General features: G+C 40.9%; 1 pseudogene; it reads left to right on the forward strand.

Moving 5' to 3' along the window:
• The first annotated feature begins 5,198 nt into the window (after positions 1 to 5,198).
• Positions 5,199 to 5,518, forward strand: LOC126071334 (vesicle-associated membrane protein 3-like; annotated as a pseudogene).
• Positions 5,519 to 8,296: the final 2,778 nt, after the last annotated feature.

Raw genomic sequence — 8,296 nt, forward strand, 5'->3', positions numbered from 1 at the left:
GTAGATCTTTCCTGCCTTCTGCTTCCTCAAACTTAGACTCTTCTCTGGTAACCAGAAAAGAACCACAAAAGTTGCAGAAGACAGTGACCCCATTGCTTACTGCTTCACCCTCAGCCTGGGATTCTGAACTTCAAGCTCTGCAGGTGCTGCTAAGTTGTGACAGGGTAGGCTCCCATTTTGGGATGCCTTCACAGAGCACATGGCATTTTTAGTCTCTCATACAAGAGGAGCTCCATAACAGGACTTCATTTTCAGGGGACTAGCTGGAGACAGCCTTCCCAAGGGCTGTTGACTTTAAATTCCACTAAGTTATGCCATCATTTGGGATCTAAGTAAAAAAGTCATAATACCGGAGGTCATGGTAACAGTACCAGTTAGGAATCTTTTGGTGAAGCATGTCAGAAACCCCAATCCAAATGACTTAAACTAAAGGAGAATTAACTGGAAAGTCAGTCCAGGCGTAGAGTTGACTTCAGATATGCATGATGCAGAAAGTCAAATATTCCAGAAGGACTTGGTTTCTCTTTCGTTTCTCAGCTTGGTTTACTCTGTGTTGGCCCTGTCCTCAGATAGCCTGAGTTGGTCCCTGAGCCAGTCATGATCACCAGAGGAATGCATTGTTCTCAGCCCTGGGTCACCTGATACTCCTACGTGAGGGTCTGGGGGAGGATAAAAGTGGAGGCTGTTACTGAAATACAGTAGTGCCCCTTGTCTGTGGGGGATACCTTCCAAGACCCCCATGGATGCCTGAAACTGTGGATAGTACGTACCGAGCCCTATATGTAGTATGTTTTGTCCTATACATACGTACTTACGATAAAGTTTAATTTATAAATGAGGCATAGTAAGAGATTAACAACAATAAGTCATAATAAAATACAATAATAACAATATACTATAACAAAAGTTATATGAATGTAGTCTCCAGTGTGGACGGAGCAGGATGGCATGAGATTTCATCACACTACTCATTTCATTGACATTTTCAAACTGTAGTTGACTTCAGGTAACTGAAACCATGGAAAGTGAAACCATGAATAAGGGGAACTACCGTAGAAGGAAGGGATGCTGCCAACAAATATCAGCAACAAACTTTTGAGCTCTTACTATGTATTAGGCTCTGTGCTGAGTCCTCTACATGCCTGATCTAATTTAATCTTTATAAATAACCGTAAGAGGGGGGAACCCATGAGACATGTATTATTATTATCAACATATAACAGATGAAGAAGCTGAGCTCAGAGAGTTTAAGTAACATATTCATAGTTACACAGCTAGTAAGTGATAAAGCTAAGTCTGAACTAGGATCTAAGAGTCATTCTTGTTCTGTTTTACAAAGGTGCCTATGGCATCACCTTCGTCTGAGTCATTTAGGCTGGAAACATCAGAGTCTTTTCCAACATCTTCTTTTTCGTCTCCAAAACCCCATTAATCATCAAATTCACTTGACCCTGCTTCCACCATGTCTGATCTATCTGTTCCCATCGCCGCTGTCCTGGGTAAGAACTTGATCATTTCTCCCTGGACTATTAAACAGCGTACTCTTACCTCAGAAACCACACACTGGTGGCCTGATGGCCATTTTAACTTAAAAAGTCATATTCAAAAGGTTATTGTTGCTGTTAGTTGCCATTGAGTCAGCTCCAACTCATGGCAACCTTATGTATAACAATGGAACATTGCCCAGTCCTGTGCCATCCTCACAAGCTTTGGTATGTTTGAGCACATTGTTGCAGCTACCATGTCAGTCCATGTCATGGAGAGTTTCCCTTGTTTTCACTGACCCTAACTTCACCAGGAGCCCTGGTGGCACAATAGTTAAGAGATCGGAATCAACTCGATGGCAATGGATTTGGTTTTGGCTTTACTTTACCAAATATTTAGTTACATAAAAAATTCTTTTTGTCTGGCTTTCCTTGAAAAAAAGAAAAATCTGGCAACACTGAGTCCACAATTTACATGGCAATGTGGTTGAAATTGGGCTGCAGTTGCCCACAATGAGAAGACATCCGTGTTTCAGTCAACCCAGTCCCTCTTGCTTCCTTCATCCAGATCTCCTCACTCGTTTAAGTTCCCTGCCTGCCCCCTGTAGGCATCTAAGTTTGCTAGACCAGTACCTAGTCCCTCCGCATTTCCCATAGTCACTAGAGTTAATCTTCCTAAGTCGTGATCTGATTATTCCACTTTCATATTAAAAAAAAAAAGTTAACAGTTCCTCATTGCTTAAAGACACACTACAATTTTGGCTCAGACCTACTTTTCCAGGCTTATCTCCTGCTGAACAAACCACCACACCCTCTACTGTAACCACTCCTATTTGAAATATGTCAAGCATTCCCTCTTCCACAGGTGTTTGCTCAAGCCTTATGCTCTGAGTCTGTAATGTCTTTTCTTGGTCTTCTATACCTCCTCACACCTACTCTTAGAGGTCCCACATACTTCTTTTTTTTTTTATTTATTTTATTGTTGTTGTTGAGAATATACACAGCAAAACATGCACCAATTCAACAGTTTCTACATGTACAATTCAGTGACAATGATTATATTCTTTGAGTTGTGCAACCATTCTCACCCTCCTTTTCTGAGCTGTTCCTCCCTTATTAACATAAACTCACTGCCACCTAAGATTCTCATCCAATCTTTCGAGTTGCTGTTGTCCATTTGATCCCATGTAGATAGTTCTTAAAAGAGCATAATGCTCAAGGCAGACCTTTTTTTACTATTGAAGCTAAACTATTGTTCAGTTTTAAAAGGACTTCAGGAGATATTTTTGGTTTAAGATTCAAGATGATCTCATGGCAATAGATTCAGAGGCTCATTCACCCTCCATGGCTCCAGAAAGTCTAGAGTCCATGATAATTTGAAATTCTGTTCTGCACTTTCCCCCTTTTGATTAGGATTCTTCTATAGAATCTTTGATCAAAATGTTCACTAACGGTAGCCAGGCACCATGCAGTTCTTCTGGTTTCATGACAAAGGAGGCAGTTGTTCATGGAGGCAATTAGCCACACATTCCATATCCTCCTCCTACTCCTGACTCTACTTCTTCCTCTATTGTTCCAGGTGAATACAGACCAATTGTTATGCTTTGGATGGCTGCTTGCAAACTTTTAAGACCCCAGGTACTACACAATGAACTAGGGGTAGAATAGAAGCATTAAATACATTATTAGGCCAAGTAACTGGGAAGTCCCACGAAACCACCACCCTAAACCTCCAAACCAGGGAACCAAATCCCATGAAGTAGTTGCTTGTACATAAAAAGCCTCAACGGAAACCCTGGTGGCATAGTGGTTAAGTGCTACAGCTGCTAACCAAAAGGTTGGCAGTTCGAATCCACCAGGCGCTCCTTGGAAACTCTATGGGGCAGTTCCACTCTGTCCTACAGGGTCGCTATGAGTCGGAATCGACTCAATGGCAACAGGTTTGGTTTTTTTGGTTTGGTTTAAGCAGCCTCAGAAGCTACTGCTTTTTTTTATTTTGTCTTTGTGGTAAATATATTTATTATACAACTTTTGCCAATTCAACTTTTTACAGGTGTACAACTTTTTAATGACAAGACCAGTTTCTACCTTCACCATGAACACTTGTTAAATACCCTCCATAAAAATTAATATGTTTCTGCTCTGTACATCACCAGCACATTTTTAGAGCATCTATTATGAATGACATTTATCATCATAACAAATAGTTTTTATCAAAATAAATAGATTAGTAATTAAATAAAGAATAGTTAATATTTATGGAACGCGTCTGTCAGTTTGTCATACTATGGGGCTTGCATGTTGGTGTGATGCTGGAAGCTATGCCACCAGTATTCAAATACCAGCAGGGTCACAATCCGTGGTGGACAGGTTTTGGTGGAGCTTCTAGACTAAGACAGACTAGGAAAAAAGACCTGGCAATCTACTTCTAAGAAGAATTAGCCAGTGAAAACCTTATGAATAGCAGCAGAACATTGATATAATGTGGGAAGATGAGCCCCTCAGGTTGGAAGGCACTTAAAAGATGACTGGGGAAGAACTGCCTCCTCAAAGTAGAGTCGACCTTAACGATGTGGATGGAGTAAAGCTCTTGGGATCTTCATTGGCTGATATGGCATGACTCAAAATGAGAAGAAACAGCTGTAAACATCCATTAATAATTAAAACATGGAGTAGACAAAGTATGAATCTAGAAAAACTGGAAATCATCAAAAATGAAATGGAATATGTAAACATCGATATCCTAGGCATTAGTGAGCTGAAGTGGACTAGTCTTGGCCATTTCAAATCAGACAATCATATGGTCTGTTATGCCAGGAATGACAGCTTGAAGAGGAATGGTGTTGCATTCATCATCACAAAGAACATTTCGAGATCTATCCTGAAGGACAGTGCTGTCAGTGATAGGATAATATCCATAAGCCCACAAGGAAGCCTGGTTAATACAACTATTATTCAAATATACACACCAACCACTAAGGCCAAAGATGAAGAAATTGAAGATTTTTGTCAACTTCTACAGTCTGAAATTGATCGAACATTCAATGAGGGTGCATTGATAATTGTGGTTCTTGGAATCCAAAAGTTGCAAACAAAGAAGAAGGATCAGTAGTTGGAAAATATGGCCTTGGTGATAGAAACGATGCCAGAAATCACACATTAGAATTTTGCAAGACCGACGACTTCTTCATTGCAAATACCTTTTTTCAACAATATGAACGGCAACTCTACACATGGACCTCGCCAGATGGAAAACACAGGAATCAAATCGACTACATCTGTGGAAAGATATGTCGGAAAAGGTCAGTACCGTCAGTCAGAATAAGGCCAGGAGCTGACTGTGGAACAGACCATCAATTGCTCATATGCAAGTTCAAGTTGAAGCTGAAGAAAATTAGGACAAGTCCAGGAGACCCAAAGTATAATCTTGAGTATATCCCACCTGAATTTAGAGACTGCCTCAAGAACAGATTTGACGTATTGAGCACTAATGACTGAAGACCAGACAAGTTATGGGGTGACATCAAGGACATCCTACTTGAAGAAAAGAAGAGGTCATTAAAAAGACAGGAAAGAAAGAAAAGACCAAAACGGATGTCAGGGTCCCTCCTGGCCTAGCCTGGTGACGTCATTGCCTCCGCACCACCCACCACTGCCCCTCTCCCCGACTGTGCGCTGTCACTGACCCCTGCCCGCTGCTCCGCCACCACCAAAATGTCTACAAGTACGCCTGCAGGTTCAAGCGCTGCCTCTGGCAGTAATAGAAAACTGTAGCAGACACAAAACCAAGTGAATGAGGTGGTGACATCATGCTTGTCAACGTGGACAAGGTGTTAAAAAAAGATCAGAAGCTCTCTGAGCTGGACAACTGTGCAGAAGCACTGCAGGCAGGAACGTCTCAGTTTTAAACAAGTGCTGCCAAGTTGAAGAGACAATACTGGTGGAAGAACTGCAAGATGTGGGCAACTGGGATTTGTGTTGTGGTTATCATCATCATCATCATCATCATCACTGGGTGGATTATTTCTCCATGAATATCCCGTGAAACTCAAGCCTCCTGTTCAAGAAACCTCTCCAGGACTTTTGACTCGGAAATCCTGGTGATGTAGTGGTTAATTACTGTTATATCTAAAATTATTTTGGGTTAGTTAATGTAAAGTTTAACTTCTGTGAAGTGTGCCTTTGTTTTTTGACATGCACTCTAAACTAGAAGTGTAGTTAGCCCAGTCCACATTCTGTATAGTGTCTTTACAAACTTACATACGGGCTGATGAAGGGGACTTCTAAAGTTGCAAAGTGTTATAATCCAGAAGTAATGTTGTCACTGATCAACTGCTGTTGATTCCAGTTAAGGGAATTTGTTCCCAGTTAGCTGTCCCCTTCATATGATAACTGTTTTCAGAGCCACATTTTAAACCTTTGAGTAATTGGATTTCCAGCTTGTGCCTTCCTGAAACAACACTGCTACTTAGCCTAAACCTATGACAGTAACAGGTTGTGCCTTATTTTGATATTTTTCTGAGTGCCTCTAAAAGAACCCACTACTGTTGATAAGCACTACTGGTGCTTTCACTGCATTTAAAATAAGATGCTGGTAAAGAATTTTTGCTCTTATGTTAGATATGAAGATGTTTACATTATTATTACGTATCGCTTGCTAAAAAATAGAATTTTGATTAGAAATAATAACCCCTTTAAAAGCACTGTTTTTATAGTACTATGCCTATGATCAAAGTTTCTGTTTTGCCAAAAAGTTAAATCCCAGTAAATGTCCTATAAGTCTGTTCCTCACAGATAAACGAAGAAAAGTGCCAAATGGAACTCAAGATACCCTTCAAAATTAAAACTGTAATACTGTGCTGAACCCTCTACACGTTGGCAGGCCATCCTTGCCTTCTAGATGCTGTAGACGATGTGACTCCCCTTCCACTTCAGCGTTTTCCCAGGGGCTACAGGAGGTTTGTGCCAGATTCTTCATCTCAAAGATGCGGAGTGTTACCCAGCAGTCTGCAGATTATCAGCTGTGGACTCCAATATGTTTCTAATAACCATGTGAGAAACAATTCTGTAGCTTCAAGTTAAGACTATCCATGCATTTGATCATTATCTGGCCTAATTCTCTTAGACTATAGCTTTTCAGAGTTTGTTTCCTATTTTTACTCCATATTCTACTTCCCAAATCAGTCTTCCAAATTATGCTTTCGATTAGGCATTGTTCAGGGGTGAATAATGACTTTGCACAGAGGATAGCTCACCAGAGACTCTGATGTTATAAACTGTTTGCACAAGATTCTGCTATCTGAGAGACTTTGTTGTGTACTGTGGGCCTTCCAACCCCAGGGCATGTGGCTTAAAGACGGGAGTGGAGGTATGGAGGGAAACAGACAAGGGGGGCACAAGGGAGCCACACATAGGCTCCACCACTTTGTGGCCCATCGTTACTAGAATGTTCTAAAATTCTTGTTCACGTGCTTTTATGTGACTTACAAAGCAAGAACAGCTGAGGGGCACCAGGACACAGCTTCCATTTCTTAATACCTGTTCCCCCAACATCACTAAAATGATGTAATGTTGAAGACCTGCCTTACAGTGTGCCCAGCTGAGAGCACAGTGCAGCTGTCAGTGTCAGGACATTAACTGATCTCTGCACAGGTTCTCTGGCCAGGTCTGACTCTGAACCACGGTGCTCTGTCCGTGGCCTTGATGCTCAATTCCATGTAACCCACTGGCTTCTGCGTTAACCTAGAATACCTCACTTGTACATGTTTACTTAGCTGGAACTTTCCCAACATAATGGACTGAATAAAGTGTTTCTAAACATTAAAAAAAAAAAAAAAGATTAGGTGTCAGAAGAGACTCCGAAACTTGCTCTTCAACGTCCAATAGCTAAAGCAAACAGAAGAAGTGATGAAGTAAAAGAACTGAAGATTTCAAAGGGTGGCACAAGAAGGCAAAGTAAAGTACTATAATGACATGTGCAAAAACCTGGAGTTAGAAAACCAAAAGGGAAGAACGGACTCGGCATTTCTCAAGCTGAAAGAACTGAAGAAAAAAATTGAGCCTCAAGTTGTAATGCTGAAGGATTCTACAGAGAAAATATTAAACGACGCAGGAAGCATCAAAAGAAAATGGAAGAAGTACACAGTCACTATACCAAAAAAAAATTGGTCGACATTCAGCCATTTCGGGAGGTAACGTATGATCAGGAACCCATGGCAATGAAGGAAGAGATCCAAGCTGCACTGAAGGTATTAGCAAAAAACATGGCTTCATGAGTTGACGGAATACCAATTGAGATGTTTCAACAAAAGATGCAGCATTGGAAGTGCTTACTCATCTATGCCAAGAAATTTGGAAAACAACTACCTGGCCAGTCAACCTGAAGAGATCCATATCTATGTGTATTCCAAATAAGGTGATCCAACTGAATGTGGAAATTATCGAACAGTATCATTAATATTACTTGCAAGCAAAATTTTGCTGAAGATCATTCAAAAGCGGTTGCAGCAGTACATCAACAGGGACCTTCCAATAATTCAAGCCTGATTTGGAAGAGAACGTGGAGCCAGGGTTATCACTGCTGATGTCAGATGGATCCTGGCTGAAAGCAGAGAATACCAGAAAGATGTTTACCTGTGTTTCATTGACTATGCAAAGGCATTCGACTGTGTGGATCTTAACAAATTATGGATAACATTTCGAAGGATGGGAAATCTGGAACACTCAACCATGCTCATGGGGAACCTGTACATAGATCAAGACGAAGTCGTTCCAAAAGAACAAGGGGATACTGCGTGGTTTAAAGTCAGGAA

The sequence above is a fragment of the Elephas maximus genome, chromosome 3, assembly GCF_024166365.1.
Source record: "Elephas maximus indicus isolate mEleMax1 chromosome 3, mEleMax1 primary haplotype, whole genome shotgun sequence".
Classification (NCBI taxonomy): Eukaryota; Metazoa; Chordata; class Mammalia; order Proboscidea; family Elephantidae; genus Elephas; species Elephas maximus.